The 16,251-nt window shown below is 39.3% G+C and overlaps 1 long non-coding RNA gene across 2 annotated transcripts in view; it reads right to left on the minus strand.

The window, feature by feature from the left end:
• LOC122177261 overlaps positions 1 to 16,251 on the minus strand; it is a 334,853-nt gene that overhangs the window by 230,711 nt on the left and 87,891 nt on the right. For both annotated transcript variants that reach the window (XR_006178024.1, XR_006178025.1), the window contains exon 3: positions 11,652 to 11,773. This is a non-coding gene — a long non-coding RNA (uncharacterized LOC122177261). The remainder of the gene's footprint in view (positions 1 to 11,651; positions 11,774 to 16,251) is intronic.

A 16,251-nucleotide genomic window follows, 5' to 3' on the forward strand; every position in this document is an offset into this window, starting at 1 on the left:
CAAAAAAAAAAAAAAAAAAAAAAAAAAAAAAAAAAAAAAAAGCTTTGCTGTCATGCATATTTTTAGACAAATTATAGCAGAGTGTCTTGCAATTTCCATTACTTTGTGGTGTCTGCACTGCTGATAGACACCAGCCCACATTGGCATCGCTGCCGAGGTGTCCTAATACTTGTCTGAAAAATACTATTAACTGCACATCACAGGCATTTGAAGTGCATAAGAAAACTATAAACTTAATTACACTGGAGGACTAGTGTGATCTCACATGAAATTTGAGCTAGTGTTATTAAAAACAGAGAGATTGCATTTACTTAATGCTTCTTACAGTAAACCAGTCAATTTTAAACTTTCAAGGTTGTATAATCAGACAAAACAATACTGGGGGGAGGGGAGAATAAGCTGCCTGTGAAATTTACTAGTACAAGCATTTCCATGTCAAGCAGAAAAAAATTTGTTTATTCTGCTAAAAAGAATATTCCTTGAATTACTGTTGGATATGAAATAGGATAGCTATTCAGACTGCACAGGATAAAGATTTAGACTGAAATAATTGGTAGAAAAGATTGGTTGCTACACAGCATTCTTCTTCATCCCACCCCCTAAGAAACACCAAACCTCTTCGGATTTCAGCAAGCTTTTAAATTCTCAGACCTGTCCCTACAGCTGTCTAGCCATTACACCTACTAATCACAGTGGGAACACTGCCTCCTCTTCCATGGGATACTCACAGAGAAGAGAACTTTTTTCCCCTCACTCTTCTTCTGGTATCCAAGATTTAACTGTTCATGTCTATAGTGTGGGAAATCCTTCCACTTTCAAAACTGCAACCAGGGAAAAAGGAAGCAAAATATGCCAGATGAATCCATGGCACTTGATGACACACATATTTTAGATACCGAGTTCAAGAGATGCTCTTTGGAATGAGTCTCACCCAGAAAGAGTCATTTCCCTATAGATACCTCTGCCCTTTGCCTGACCTCAGTTAACAAGGGAGTGGCATTGTCTAGTGATGGCTACAAGAAGGATAAATAAAAATAACACAATCTCTCCCTTGCCGTCAGAGTGGCAGAAACTTTACTACACAATACCATTAAATCATTCTTTTTTTTCTGAAAGAAAAGCAAAATCAATCCCCTTTAGTTCTCTTTCCTTGCTCACCAATGCTACTTCAGCCTTGGGGACACTGGTAAGGAAATTAGCATCAAAAACAAACTGATCACCAGGTAAACACTTGCCAAGCACGACTATCTCATAAAATTACTTAAGTTAATTTTTTTTTAATTTTTTTTTTTAAAGTTAATTTTTTTTTAAGGCAACAGCTTAAATCTGCTCATGACATGGACCTGCCTTGGGATTGCATCAGGTGGACTCTGAAGTCAGAGTGCTGAATCCTAATTCTGAACACTGATTCATTTATTTAAAAACAGACTTGTGAGGAAAAAAAAAAAAAGGCTTTATTTTTAAATGTTTTATCATCACAGATATTTCACAGAGTTGTGGCTCCTAAATAAGACTCAAATCTTATAATCTGTGCTGTTGGAAATTGTATGCAGAAATATTTGCTGTTCATGCTACCTTATTTCAGACCTCCACGACAGATTTTGACTTAGAAAAAAAAAACAAAAATGCTACCCTCACAGGTTTTTTCAAAATCATCCATCCCTAAAGCAGCATAATAGTATGCAAAAGACAACTTTTCAGACTGAACTGACTTGCATATGATTTTAACTACAGCTCTTCCCGTCAGCAAGCAATGTGCACCCACTCCAGTTAGATAAAAACACTATAGCTTTTAACACAAAAAGTAAAATTTGTCCAGTGATGAGTGCATTGCTGTAGTAGTATCACACCCAGGGCTGAATTTCTCAAAGTTCTGCCCTAGCCTGCATTAAATTCATTTAGAAATTCAAGATGAACCTTACATATGGGTAAAAAAGGGTAAAGAATCCCATTCTCGTCTTCCTGAAAGCCTGCATGAAAAAAAAAAAAAAATGATGCCTTCATATAATCCTGCAAAATACATGTCTGGGAATCAGCACGGTTTTGGCTCATTAAAAGAAAGAAAAGCAAAACAGAAGGATACCAAAAACCTCAAACCTTTCCTTAATTGGTAACTTAAGTGGACAATAAAAGATTAAGAATGGAAACAGCAAAATAACCCAAAGGCAGAGTTGCTGCTTCTGGAAAGGCATTCTTCAAAAAGTAGCTTCAGAAGCACACCTACAAAATTCATGCACCACTTTATTTAACATTCATTTTCATGTTTGCCCAGGTTCATGTCAAGGGTACAGCAACCCAAGGTGTTTCCACTGCAAACTTTCATGTCCGTCGCAATTTTCCTTTTCAAATTCAATACAGTAGAACGAAATGAAGCAAAATGAAACAATCTTTATATACCAGTTCAGTTAGCATTCCCTAGCCCTCATTGTGCTGCATCTCTCATCAGCTCCCATTTACTCAGACAACACAGAAAAGATTTGCAGATCCTATTACATTTTCCCACCCTATTTCCCATTCTGAGTGCAATTTTTTTTCCCTTCAAATAACACTGATTGTGTCAACTAGAGAGAAAAAAAAAAAAAGAGAGAGAAGGAAAGAAACAAGCACTCTTTGTGTTCTCCTTATGGTAATAAAATATGAAAAGAAGAATGCACAAGAAAACAGCTGAATTCCCAGTGCTTAGAGAACTAACCTGGCCCAGTTCTGCACAGAGCAGCACCGCCAACACAACTGTTGAAGTATCAGGAAGAGAGAGTTGTGCCCACTTTTCTTACATAGTGAAACATAGTGTATTTTCTACCAAATGAAAGCCAAAATCTTGGGAACTGCTATTTTGGCAAGGGAGTGTCATTTACCTTCTCTCTCATTTTGCAGGTACACAATCATATTGCAGGCTGCTACTACCTCTTCCCCCCCCCATCTTAGGGAAACAAACAGAATGTTTTAAAAGGATTGAAGTAGAAGAGTTAAAAGGAGCCCCAGTGAACTCATAAGAGAACACAGAAACACTAGGTTTATTTGTAGCCCACCTATAGGTGTCTGATTTTATAAGCAACTCAATTCAAGCACTTTTTCTTCAAGCATACGCAAATGCACCATAACTTAAGAATCTGTTCTTTCTCAGCTTTCTCCTGCCTCATTTTATTAAGCATTTTTCAATGTTTGCAGCAAGGCAACTGATCTTACAGAAAACAGCCTCCCACTAAGGAACCTATATTCTTTCTCAGCCACGTCCATTAGGTGTAGTACGAGAAGACTGGTTCCCACAGAAAACAGAATGCGATCATATAATTAATGAGCGCAAAAGCAGAGGGAAGTCAAATGAAGGCTGCTCAGTCAGCTTCAAATCTAGCATTCACGGATTTGACTTCAGATAAGTGAAATACTCTTTCACCTTGCTTAGCTAGTGTATTTAATTCCCTGGATTTTTAAGTACATAACTGAAAAAGAGAATGTACTATACTCTGACATATCAGTGCTCTGTGACCATCAACAGGTTGACAGCCTTAAGACTCCCCTGACAGACCTCCTTCTGTCAAGTTCATTAAGAAACTGATAATGGTAGTAGAAACCTCCTTATTTTCACAAAACAGCTATTATCAGGGTTGCAAGATGCACAACTGACAAGAAAGGGGGAAAAAAAAACGACACAAAGGTCATTGATTCTTTTCAAAGCTTCACTCTGAACAAACCATGAAGGTCTAAGAAGTCTTAGAAGGTGCTATTATACTATTTTAGAAAGGGCAAAATGACTGGTGTCAGACCTCTGAACAGTGAGCTCATAGTGGAAGTCCTCACTGAAAGTTACGTTTAAAGCTAATAACGTTAACTACAAATGGTTAAAACTCAGTCAAACTTCTAAGCAAATGAGAGAGGATGCTATAACAGCAACTGCCTCTAACAAAAGGAGAGAACATGCATGAGATGGAGCAAAAAGGAAAGCATCACGTAGGCTTTAAACAGTTTGGAGCATCAGAAACTTATCATTTTGACTTGTACAAATACAACAGAAACAGGAGTTGAAGGAAAAAAATCACATCTCATCCAAAAAATGGTGACTGATTAAGCTGAACACTTCCTTAATGTAATGTTATGTTTCAGAAGCTATGCCCATTCAGTTTAGAGGACAGAAATGCATTCATTAGCTCCCCAAATTTTCTACACACTCCCACTACTCAAGATACTGAGATGCTGACAACAGCAGTTGTGAAAGAGAGGAAAGTTTGCTGAAAGGCCAGGGAGAGAAACTGAGCCAAAGCAGAGGGGTTACAGAGGTCTCTGCAATTAGTAATTTTGTCATCAGTAACAAAACACATCATCCTCATCATCACCACCAATGAAACTGAGAGCAAGACAGACTTGATTATTAATTGGAAGCCAAGATAACCTAACTAGATTCCTACCTGACAGATCTGAGGTGGTCTTTCTTGTGCAACTCCCTGCCTTTATTTGGGCAGAAAGTATCCCACTTCACTACAACTCCTGCTGCAGCAGCCTTCTCTTTCACTGTGAGCACAAAGGTTAATTCACCACATTGGAAGTAAGAAAAAAAAAACATCCACTATTCATTTGGTTGTGTTCATAAAAAGTATTACCTTCACCATATTCCCCAACATGCACCTCTCCTACAAATGTATACATTATAAACATCTAGGTCTGGAATTTACAGTCAACAAACAGCAATACAAACAACCACCAGAGAATGTATAAACATTTGTAGGAGCAAAAATACTCAGCCTGGCTGCACCACACATTTTGTGGTTTGGTTTTTTTTTTTATCTCCGTTGCATAAGCTCAATAGGAGAAGACATTCAAAACAACTTTTCAAACAGTGTCAGTGTGTTAGTTTACGTCAGTGGGGTTTCTTCCACGTATTTGTGTCACCAGAAGACAATCGTGTGCACAGTGAGTTTTCTTGCTCCTACATTCCAGTCAAGGCAGCTGGGCACAAGGAAGTGCCAGCCTGATGGAGTTACTGACTTAGAATCTTTATAGTTTGAGAGAGAAGCACTGTACATTTGTAACCTGAACGCAGGTCAGTAACTTTAAAAAGGTCAGAGTGAACGTTTTAGATCTTTTTGTCATTAATCCCCTCAGCTCCCAGTCCTGTGAATGCCAATGAACAGACGTCTTCTAGTGAGCCACAGAGCAGCTAGTGTGCACCTCTGAAGGTCAGGCCCTCAAGAAGATGCAAAAGGAGTTTTGCAGCAACACATACAGACAGGTGAATCCTCAATTCACTTGAGACCTGTTTTTTTTAAATCACAGGCACAGTTTCTTTACTTGGATTTTGTCATTTGTTGCTAACCTATTATCCTAATGCCAAGGCAACTGAGCTTCCTCCATCCACTTGCTTCACTTTTTAGGGAGACACACAAAATATTTTTGTGTTATCTTGCACAAATTTACTCAAGATCACAAGATTTGCTGATGCTCCATAATAACACAGATAACTCTCCATAATACATCACACTTCTATAACTCCTTTAATCCAGAGATATCAAAGCACTTTGCAAATAATACATTTGCCTTCTAGCACTCCTCCCACATCCCATGTTAGGTCCGTATCATTATCCATGTTTCACTATCAAGGAAAAGAGAAGCAGAGTAAGATAATGCAACTTAGCAGGGTTACAAAAAAAGTATAAAAAATTGGAGCAGAATGTGATTTTTTCTGACTAGCTCCGCAATCCATCAGAAGCCCAGGCATCTGAAATAGAGGAATGCAACACAGCTTATGATTATGCTTCGGGTAGGTTTACAGTTGTACCACACAAATACTACAATGTGTGGTTTACGCTAATGGCTTTGCAAGTATCCTCTAACTATACAACAACTTCTGAACTGGTAGAAGATAGGGGAGATGGGGAAATAACTAATACTAGCACAAAATCTGTGAGATTTCATTTCCAAAGGATAAAACTCCCATTTGAAAATACCTGGCTGATAACAAAGAATATACCTGAAGCAGCACAATACTTTTCAAACAAATGCTCTTCTTCCTGGTGCCTTGGAGCCCAGCCTCCGAAAGGCAAAAATAATAATTAAAAAAATACAAACAAACAAACAAAATCTGTGTGCAACTGTGCATTTCTTTGGGTACAGCAATCAAAGCAAGGATCTGCCTCACAGAAGGCTGTATGATGCCAAGGGATCACATGAAGAAGCCAGACTTTTTTCCCCAACTACGGTTGACTGTACACACTCTCCCATTGTGTCTCATCAAAGAGCTGATGAGGGAGGAGTAGAGCATACTGAAAAAGTAAACAGAAACAGGGCCACTGACAACAAATGAAAGCAGAATAGTGATTCTATGGAAGCTGCTTGCAATTTGGGCTACTACACATCAAATCCAGATCTGAGGCTAACAGGCTGAGCTCTTTTAGAGCAGCATCTTGAGTAACAGCAAACTGATTCTCTATTAGTGTATGCAAAGCTTTGCACTAGCTTCAGAGGATTCCGATCAGAGAAAAAAGCATCTGCAGATTTGAGACCTTAGCTTCTTGTGCACATCCTTTTGAGCACTCAGATCACATACTCTTCTATTCCAACTACAGAGTACTGGACTTGAGAGTAGACCACTGGTTTAGCTTTCTAAAACCAGAATAAACCTATGAAAACAGATGAGCAATTGTGCCCATACACTTGGAAGTGAACTTGTTTTGAGTGTCTTCTGTCTCATGTAGTAGTCACAATGCCAAGAAGGCAATATTATTAGTTTTTAGGCTTTGGTTTAAGCTATATTGATGCTTCACCTCTTACCTTAAATATACTTTGAATTTTTCCATGATTCCCCTTAGCTAACCATCCACAATGATTTCTTTTTCAAGGAAAACTTCTTTTGCACTTGATGCAATAACCTTCTACCACTGAAGCCCTTACAGAATGCTAATCTTTTCTCTTAATGACTTCAAAATCATCTCTTACGATCCTTTACCCACGACTTTTTATGAGCGAGTAGCTCTCTGCTCTGGGAATGTCATCTCCATTACTAACTGTAAAAAGTGGTGCTTATGTATCCCACACCAATAGTGAAACACAATCAAATAAGAAATAGTGGCTAGATATTAGACACTGAGCACAGCAAAATGGGCACACTGAATCTTCAGTAATTGTCAGAAGAACACAGCTTATTGAGAAGAGATCCAATTTCACCAGAACACAAAATTTTAATTTATAATTTAGCACTAAGGAGAAAGAGAAAAGGCAGCTTAACATACACTCCCAATGATAAGGCACCCTATGTTCCCATGGTTGGTAAAGATATTATACCAAAGTACAATTTGAATGTTCATGCAGTACATGAGTACTCACACATTCAACCCTACATATACATGAAGAAGTGCCATCCACGTTACATTATTGATGTTCTAGTTACCAGTTCCTAAAAGTTGAGTGCTCATTAGATTGAAAAAGTCCTCTAATTTGTGATTTTCTGGTTTTGCATCTCAATTTCTCTAGTGGGGGTACTTGTATCGCACCCATTACAAGACCCCTCTGCAATATATTTGCCCAAATCAGTGCACTCGAACTCCAGCAGAAATTATCCAACAGCGTGAGCCAGCTTGGAATAAAAGTCTGCCTTGCTGTGAAAGAAGACATTACTCCACCAGAACTATCACTCTCATTGCTTTTATCTTCTCTTTATTTATTTTTTAATGGAAGTAAAAACCCCTGTCATCTCACCTACTCTTTTAATAAGGAATGACTGCCGTGACTACCCCCATCTAGAACCACCATTCACTGCCAGCACCTCTGCTCTCCTCATGTGCTTAGAGAACAACTGATTAGCACTTTGCATAATTAACCTGATTAGCACTGTGCATAATCAAACTGATTAGCACTTTGCATAATTAAAAAGAAATAATAATAATAACAATAATAAGCAGTAGGTAATAGCAAAAGCTGCTAGTCCCATTGCCTGTTCGTTAGCTCTAGGAATAGTTTACTGTGGCATACATTATTTCTTAGAACTTTTTTTTTTTTTAAGAGGCACAAGCTCTTGAGGAATACAAGTTAAAAAATTATCATTTATTTTCAGATCGTCAGTGAAAATGCTGGTTGTTCCACATTACAACTTCAGATTCCTTGTAGCTCTCTGTGCTACTGCTGAAGACACGTAATAGGAGGACCACAGAATTGCAGGGGTTGAAAGGGATCTTTAGAGATTATAGAATCCAGCCCCCCTGCTAAAGCAGTATTCCCTATGGCTTGCACACGAAGGCGTCCAGACAGGTCCTGAATGTCTCCATGGAAGGAGACTCTAACATCTCTCTGAGCAGCCTATGCAGTGCTCTGCCACTCTGACAGTAAAGTTCTTCCTTGTGCTTATACGGAACTTCCTGTGTCTGTGTTTGTGCCTGTTGCCCCTTATTCTGTTGTTGCTTGCCACTGAAGAGTCCACCCCTATTGACTTGACTCCCTCATTGTAGATAACAAGATCCCCTTCCTGTCTTCCCTTCTCCAGTCTGAAGAGTCCAAGGTGTCTCATCCCTTCCTCACATGGGAGATGCTCCAGGCCCTTAATCATCTTCGTTACCTTCCACTGGACTGTTTCTAGGAGACCCCTGTCCTTTTTGAACTGGAGAGCCCAGAACTGGATGCATAACTCCAGATGTGGTCTCACCAGAGTAGAGGGCAAAGATCACCTCCCTCAAAGTGCTGGCTCCACCTTTTCAACATGTCTCAGGATACCATATATCCCCACAATATATTTTGAATGCAGAAAGCTGTATTACCCTTATTATCAAGATGGGCAAGGTAGAGACATGTATCCTAGGAAGTAGGAAGTATCCATAGTCATCAAACAGAGGAAGTCTGGAGAGGAACATGGAGTTAATCATACTGCTGCACCTAATCCTGCATTGTTCTTCCCCTGTACGAACATGTTCTTGTCTGCCTAGGTATTTCGAGCTCTTCTTGAGGAATCTACTTCTGGGAGACAAAGTACTGTCTTCGACAGCTAGCCTGTCCTGCCTTCAGTAGGAATATCCCTGGTTAGTGTCTCAGAATACAGATTTTCAGATTCTGAGAGGTAGCTGAAGTTACATGTATAAACTGCAAACTGTGTCAAAACATCTGTGTTAAACGTCTGCATTACTAGTGACTCAGCTCTAGGTTGCTTCCAGATAACCTAGAACAGCAGTGTCCCAAGTGAGCAAATCGTTAACATTTTCTGTTTGCTGATGCTACCTCATACCTCTCTCTCACCACTATGCCCTGTGTCTTGACATACTTTATTAACTTTATCTTTCTCTAGCACCTTCATATTACAGCTCAGATTCTTCTTGCACTCCCATCCTCACCTTACATCTCCTATCTAGATTCTTGGATAGTCCCTATCCAAGAATACCATGCATATTGAAGAATAACTTGAACAGAATGAAGGTATCCTTCTTCTGTATGTGAAATATTCATTGCCAATCTTCCACAGTATCCTTACAATGATGTTGTCTAAACTTCCACATCAGGCAGAAGACTCACAATGTGGTCTCTCTGCTGGTAGCTCAACAGATACAGTTTGGACAAGGGGTAAACAGAGAGTAAAGCTCTGAGTGATCAGTTCATCTGCACTGCAGCTGCTTGGACAGGAACTGCTGCCTCTGGACTAAATGTGACCCAGATGCACTCCACTGCACGGACCTGTTCTAGAACAATGAAAAAAATCCCTATTGATACATTTTTTTTTTCATAAATATTCTCTCATAAAATAAATCAATAAGAAAGTGGACGGAGAGAGTAATAAAAGAGCATCTTGTCATAATTAACTGGAAATGTATTGCTCATGCAGAGGAGTCTCTCCCCTCTCTCATTTCATCACCCCAAACAACAGATCCAATATGAACAGCTAAGGGTGCAGAGCTAGTCCCTCATTTCACAAGTTGTTTAGTTTTTGAAGAAAAGTGTTTCTGTAGAGATTTTTCAAGTCCAAATGTTCCTGAGGAAGGTAGTTCCAGTAATTCTGGGAAGGAAGCCAATCTCTTGGCTTTATATGTAAATATTTAAACAACATTATTTTTATATACTTACATTTTATACACATATACATATATGTCTTAAGGCTTCCAGACTTGCAAAAACGCAACTGAAAAAATATGCCCGAAGTACAGGTATTGGCTCCCCATCCTGAATCATGACAACTGACCATCAGAAACAAAAAGCAATAATGACTTCATAGTAATTGAGCCATGTCATCTATGTACGCTATTCTCTCCAGACAGAAGAACTGACAGATCAGAACTACAGATCCTAAGGTACAGAGATTAAAGTCTTAATTATTTTCTCCTCAGAAGTGGCAAGAATGTAAGGTTCATCAATTATAAATCTTTCAGAGCATAGATGGATGCTGAGTGCTCCACCCATAGGCGTGGGATCTGATCTCCAGCCTTTGAGGACATGTTCCTAGCACTTTAGTGCTCCAGGATGCAGCTTTGTCACATTCAGAAAAGTCACTCTACTTTAGGCTTGAATCAGGTCCATATTTAAAAAGGAATTACTTGGTAGGAAATTCTAGCAAAAGACTGGAAACACACCCAACATTGAGGTTCAGTGAACAAAGTTAAGGAAAAAAAAAAAAGAGGGGTTTATAAAATTGATGTAGATGATTTAGAGAGCATAGTGTACACAGCTAAGGCATATAATGAATAAATCAATCCATGAGAGTAAAATTTACCACATGGATTCCACCTGTATAGACTCAGAAATCAAAAACACACCTTAACACAAAGTACATGCATGTAAATTCATAGCTATACGATTTAAAGTAACCATAAACATTATTTATGAATACAGTATTTACATATCATTTCAAATACGTACATACACACACAGCACAGCCATGTGAGCTCTATGGAAAAGGCCACAGAAGTATACACACATACACACATAAAAATGCATAGAAGCAAGGACCAAGAATAGGGCAAGTCTTAGAAAATGTTTTAATGGTTTTACAAAAAGCCTTCACCCAAAGTTTGAGGGGGTTTTGCAATTTTACATTTTCTATTGCAAAATACACCTGCTTTCTTTTCTTTCTTTTTTCCCCCCTAAACTAAATATTTCTTCCATCTAATGACTCTCTTTATTAGACAGCATCTAATTTGCATACATTTACATACAATTTAACTGCTAGCTTGTGAGAACAAAGAAATGGCTCTGTATTGTACTGAAGGACAATACTCAGAAAAGGAAGGTATAAAAACCAGCTAGCTCGGTGGCTGTGTATTCTCTTTGTTTCAGAAATACCAGGATTTTTAAACACACCACTTAAAGGGTAAGAAAAGATTATTTCATCAAACAATGAGAAAAGATACAGCACAGCTCTCTTTTAACACATTCACTCTCTGGCCTGGTTAATGGGATTTAAGGGTCCAAGATTTCTTTGCTTTCTTCTGTTTCCTTTATTAGAACTGATGGATTTAATTCTGTCACATATTTTACTTCATATTTTATTCCTATAACAATCTATGCTGAAGTTCAGCTCCAATGCTAATTCAATACTATCTTCCTTTCCTACAGTCAGCCTGGAACAGGACTGAATGATCACTGATGGGCTTGAAGTAGTCTGCCTTCAATGCCCAGTGCTAATGGATTTTAGAGTGAGTCTGCCAGAATTTTACCGTGTGGCAACAAGTACTGGGATAATGAAAACTTACCACGTAGCTGTCTGGGAATCAAGAGGAAGAGAAGCAGGGCTTAGCTCCACTTGTGAGAACAGGGAGGGACTGTGGTCAGAGTAAATGGAAGATGCAAGGGATGTGTCAAGCCCTCTAGTTCCCTACAAGAAGAGAAGAAAAGGATCTTTAAGATCTCACAAATGCAAAAGACAAAAAGTTTTAGAAACACTTGGCAGAAGCTCCAATACAAGCCCATCAAAAGCACGATACATCAGCAAAAGCTTTTTCTCCAAAGACTTTGCAGTTGGAGAACCAACTGCAGAGAACGGCTGCAGTTCTAATCCACGTGCAAGTGACACAAAAGTGCTGCAAGAAAAAAAAAAAAAGCAGGATTGCAAGCTGCGTGCTGCACGTTCCCATTTCCCATCAAATGTGCGAAACCTAGAGATGCAGAACCACGTGCCATTTGTTGCTGCCTGCGTAGCGGAGCTGCTGGCTTCATCACCTCACTGTGATACCACCCAAGGTGTGGTAATTTGCATTCAGCGATCATCTGCTAGGTTCTGCTCACCCCAGCCACACTGGCTGTGCAGGCCAGGCAGCAGGCCCAGGGTTGGGGTGACCGGCCTTCTCACAGAGGCCTTGCTGCACAGGAACACTGGCAGGAGAGCTGCACTGCAAGCTGTACCTAGAGGAAACTTGCGCTAGCGCTTCCCTGATGTACCTCACTGGCACTCAAAATACATTATAGATTACTTGCAGACACAAATTTTAATTTAAAGCTGGTTGAAATGTTAATGAAGTTGTAGCTGTTTTTCAAAGGGGAGAATTCCCTACTGCTTACAAAAATGTTTTCTTCCCTTTTTCCCCCCTCCTGTCTGTTCAGCTTCTAATGGTGTACAGCAACCATACCTCATAAAAGAAATTAATCAAGCCTTCACATGTTCCCTTTTCCAAGGATAGAAAGGTTGAGGTGTCATCTTCAGAGTTCATCATGCATACCAAAACACAGGTTTTAGCAAACAGTGAAGAAAGTAAATTTCAAAGCCAAAGTTCATTTAGCTGTCACATACCCTATTTACAGCTTATGCTGCTGACACCACTGGGTTACTATTTCCAGTATGGTACCAATTTCAGTTAATTTAAATTGCTGCAACAATCCTTCCCTTCTCTTGCCTCTTTCCTCTGACACACATGCCTGACCTCATCCTTGAGCCAGAATCAGATAATTTTCTGGTCCAGGAAACTTTCAACCGAATGAAATTTATTTTTTTCTTTTTTCCTTTCTTTCTTTTTTTTTTTTCCCCAGACAATTCAACTTCCAGTCACAAAATTCTGGGGTTACTGCTAAGGAGTCTGCAAAAACGTACACGTGAAGGGACATCAACAGAGAGGCTTCAACATCAGTCAATTTAAGCTTCCATGAACCTACATCTTGAGATGCCTTGGACTGCTTGGTAAAAAGAAAGGTTCCTATCACACCGCTGGAAACCAAAGCAATCACGGTTTTACAGGTTTAAAGAAAAGCCATCACCTCACATGCTAACCTAAAATAAACTGACGGGCTATACAGATCATGCAGAACAGACACACTCTGCTTTGATGAAAAATAGCTTGAGATAATGGTGCACTGCTACAATCTGCACCAGGGGCAATTTCCAAGTGGCAGATTGAATTAGCCTCAAGTGACATGCATTACAGTAATGCTTCCCTGAGGCAATAAGGCAAGGTCCCACATTGAAAAGGAAAGAATGGAGCTTTCTTGCCGAAGGCAAATGATAAAGCGCACGATTAAGAGCCACTGTTACCAGGACATTCAGAAGCTCCTGAAAATCCTTCAAGGACTTCAGAAAATACATTTGGATATAAAGAGCAGAACTTTTCTTTTACATCTCTGCAGTTACGATATTAAGTATCCCTTTTGTTATTTTTTCCCAGAGTACATGCATTAATTCTGGCCAGAGTGGAATCTAAGCTTTCTAACCACCACCATTTCCAAAGTCACTCTGTCCTACCAGCTGTGCAGGAAGTTGCAGGATGCAACTCTGGGTTTCAGATGAATACAGAAGACACTGCAGTCCAAATCTCTTATTTCAGTTTGCTTGCTCTAAGGATAACAGACAATTTGGAGCATTTAATCTCTACACTAAAGAGATCCTATAGCAGTAAATAATCACCCAGCACCATCATCTACAATTTCTTCAGGAGAAGGAGTCACTAATGAACAGCTTCACTAGTCAGTTAACAACCATAGAGGATTCACTGTAACTGGAAGTCACAGTAGCTCAGAAAATTAAAAGAGTCAGTGTGGACACCTGATAGTCATCAGCTCAACAGCCATAGCTGTCTCCTTACGTTTTGCATTAGACCTCAAGGGTGGGATTATCAAAAAGGAGCAATAGCATGATTTTCTTTTCACTAGAATTATGGGGAAATGGTTCTAGTAGAATCTATCAGCAGAACGTTCAGACCCATGCCAAATGTTTTTGAAAATCCTCCCCCTTCGCAGCCTGCGTAGAAAATGGGGAGAAACAGAAGAACAGCACAAAGAATTCCACCAGCTTGTGCCTGGGTAGCAACAAGTTGCAGCTTGTACAATTCTGTCAAGTTAAAGATGCTGAGAATTCCCTTCTAAATACAAACAATATTTCTGAAGCTAGCAAATTCTTTCAAGCATTCACTTTGATTTGATAAATTATATTAAATACAATTCGCCTCGTCAGTATTTTAAAACATGATAGCTAGAGCATGAATAGGTCATTTTTATACATATAACTAAAATCTATCCAGTCGTGTATACAGTGCAGATTATGTATGCAGGCCCACACTCCCCGAGATAACAAAATTACTCAGCTTGCAAACCAAGCCAGTCACAAACTGCGTAGTCGCAGATAGTGAAGTCGAGCCCGAGCCAATCAGTCCTGCTAAGCAGCTGCTATCTCAGTTGCTTATTAGTTCACCAGCACACTAACCACGACCAAAGGTTTCAGATTGGCTTGCAGCACGCACAGAGCAATACCGGGACTGCTTTCAAAACACTGCAGAAATGCAACCACACGTGAATGCTATCAAAGTGAGGAGGTAGGAGAGAAACTCATTTTTAAATTTTCATAAACGATTTAAAAAAAGACCCTGAAGAGAAAGCCCTTACTCTTGAATACAGTAACAGAATTGTGCTGTTTAGTGTCAGAATGCTAAGTTCTATTTTCAATGGGAAAAGTGTATAATCATCTTCTTGATTTGGATAGGTTTTAGGTCAACCTTAGCTACATATAAATGAATGTTCTGCTCAAATTACAGGGTAATTTTAATTAGGACACCTTGTTAGACATCCTGTTGTTTTCTGTAATGGACTTTCTCAATTATGAGAAGGAACACCTCTCCATTCACCTGTGACTCAAGTTAAGGTAAAGATTATGCTGAATAAATATACAAAGAAAAATATTTATCCTGCAATAGATATCTTTATTTCTGTTGATCTTTATTTGGCAACTTCCATATTAAAAAGGCAGGCTCCAGAATTCAGCACCCATTACACACCTGTTTAAAAACCACTTGAAGCACCGGAACCAGCCAAATGCATCTCAATTCCACAGAAACGTTGGCACTGTTGTCCCAAGTAAGGAACACCCATTGCCATTTGCTCTCATTAGGTTAAATAAGTTTCCTGGGACATACTGAATTCCTGATTATGTGCATTGCAAATAGACGGAGAGCAACAACAATAAAATTCAGCTCAGCACAGCCTTCTGTCCAGTCATCAAGCACAGCATATGGGGAGAACGAAGCTCTGGGAAGTGCCCAGGAGCTGTGTGCAGCACACATTACAGTTCACTCTTCTGGCAAGAACCCGCTTGGTTCACATGACTGAGAGATACAGGCTAGGATTCCTTCTCAAAAACAGTCAGTGAGATTAAGAGCCGACTCTCTGTTCCCAAGCACTTCTTTGTCTGTACTTGAAATTACTTTATCTTACATGATTTTATTTGTTAGTCAGAATCATGATATGTTAGTTTCTATATTCAATTCGGTGTTAAATCCGTCACTGATTGCTTGATTTCGTAGGAGTTTGCTGATGGAATGACAAGCCCAGAAAACAAAATCTTTGTACATAGATCAGGCAGGGTACTGCAAGCTTCAAAATATTTTTGTCAACTTATTTTAAGTGTCTTCCAGAGGGACCAACCACATGGCTAACAGAAGAATCTTGTCTCTGTCATCCATTTAACCCACTGGCCTCTGTCAAGGATGCAGACATGCTTGCCAATAAGTGACAAGTCGAGTGGTCTTTTTCCAAAAACTCAACAATACATTTCAGGGTGGTGCCATTAGAAAGCCAATAGACAGAATCAAAGCAGAGTAGTAGCGATTAAGAAGTCTGGAATAGTTCTAATATCCATGCTCAATCCTCTATAATCCCACTTCATTATCAATTTATTAACTTCCTTTGTTGTCCTTTCTGTCATCCAACTGTGCTAGTCACTAATATATCTTAATTTTGAAAGTGCTCTACACCATGAACGCAAAAAGTAAGCATCCTACACACAAGATTGATCAGCTAACTGTATCCAAGTAAAGGATGTACAATCTCAAAACTAAAAACTTAAAGATATAAGATAGTTCAGCACTGTAAACACTG

This window comes from Lagopus leucura, unplaced genomic scaffold, assembly GCF_019238085.1.
Source record: "Lagopus leucura isolate 7727_CA_CO unplaced genomic scaffold, USGS_WTPT01 Super-Scaffold_100001, whole genome shotgun sequence".
Taxonomy (NCBI): Eukaryota; Metazoa; Chordata; class Aves; order Galliformes; family Phasianidae; genus Lagopus; species Lagopus leucura.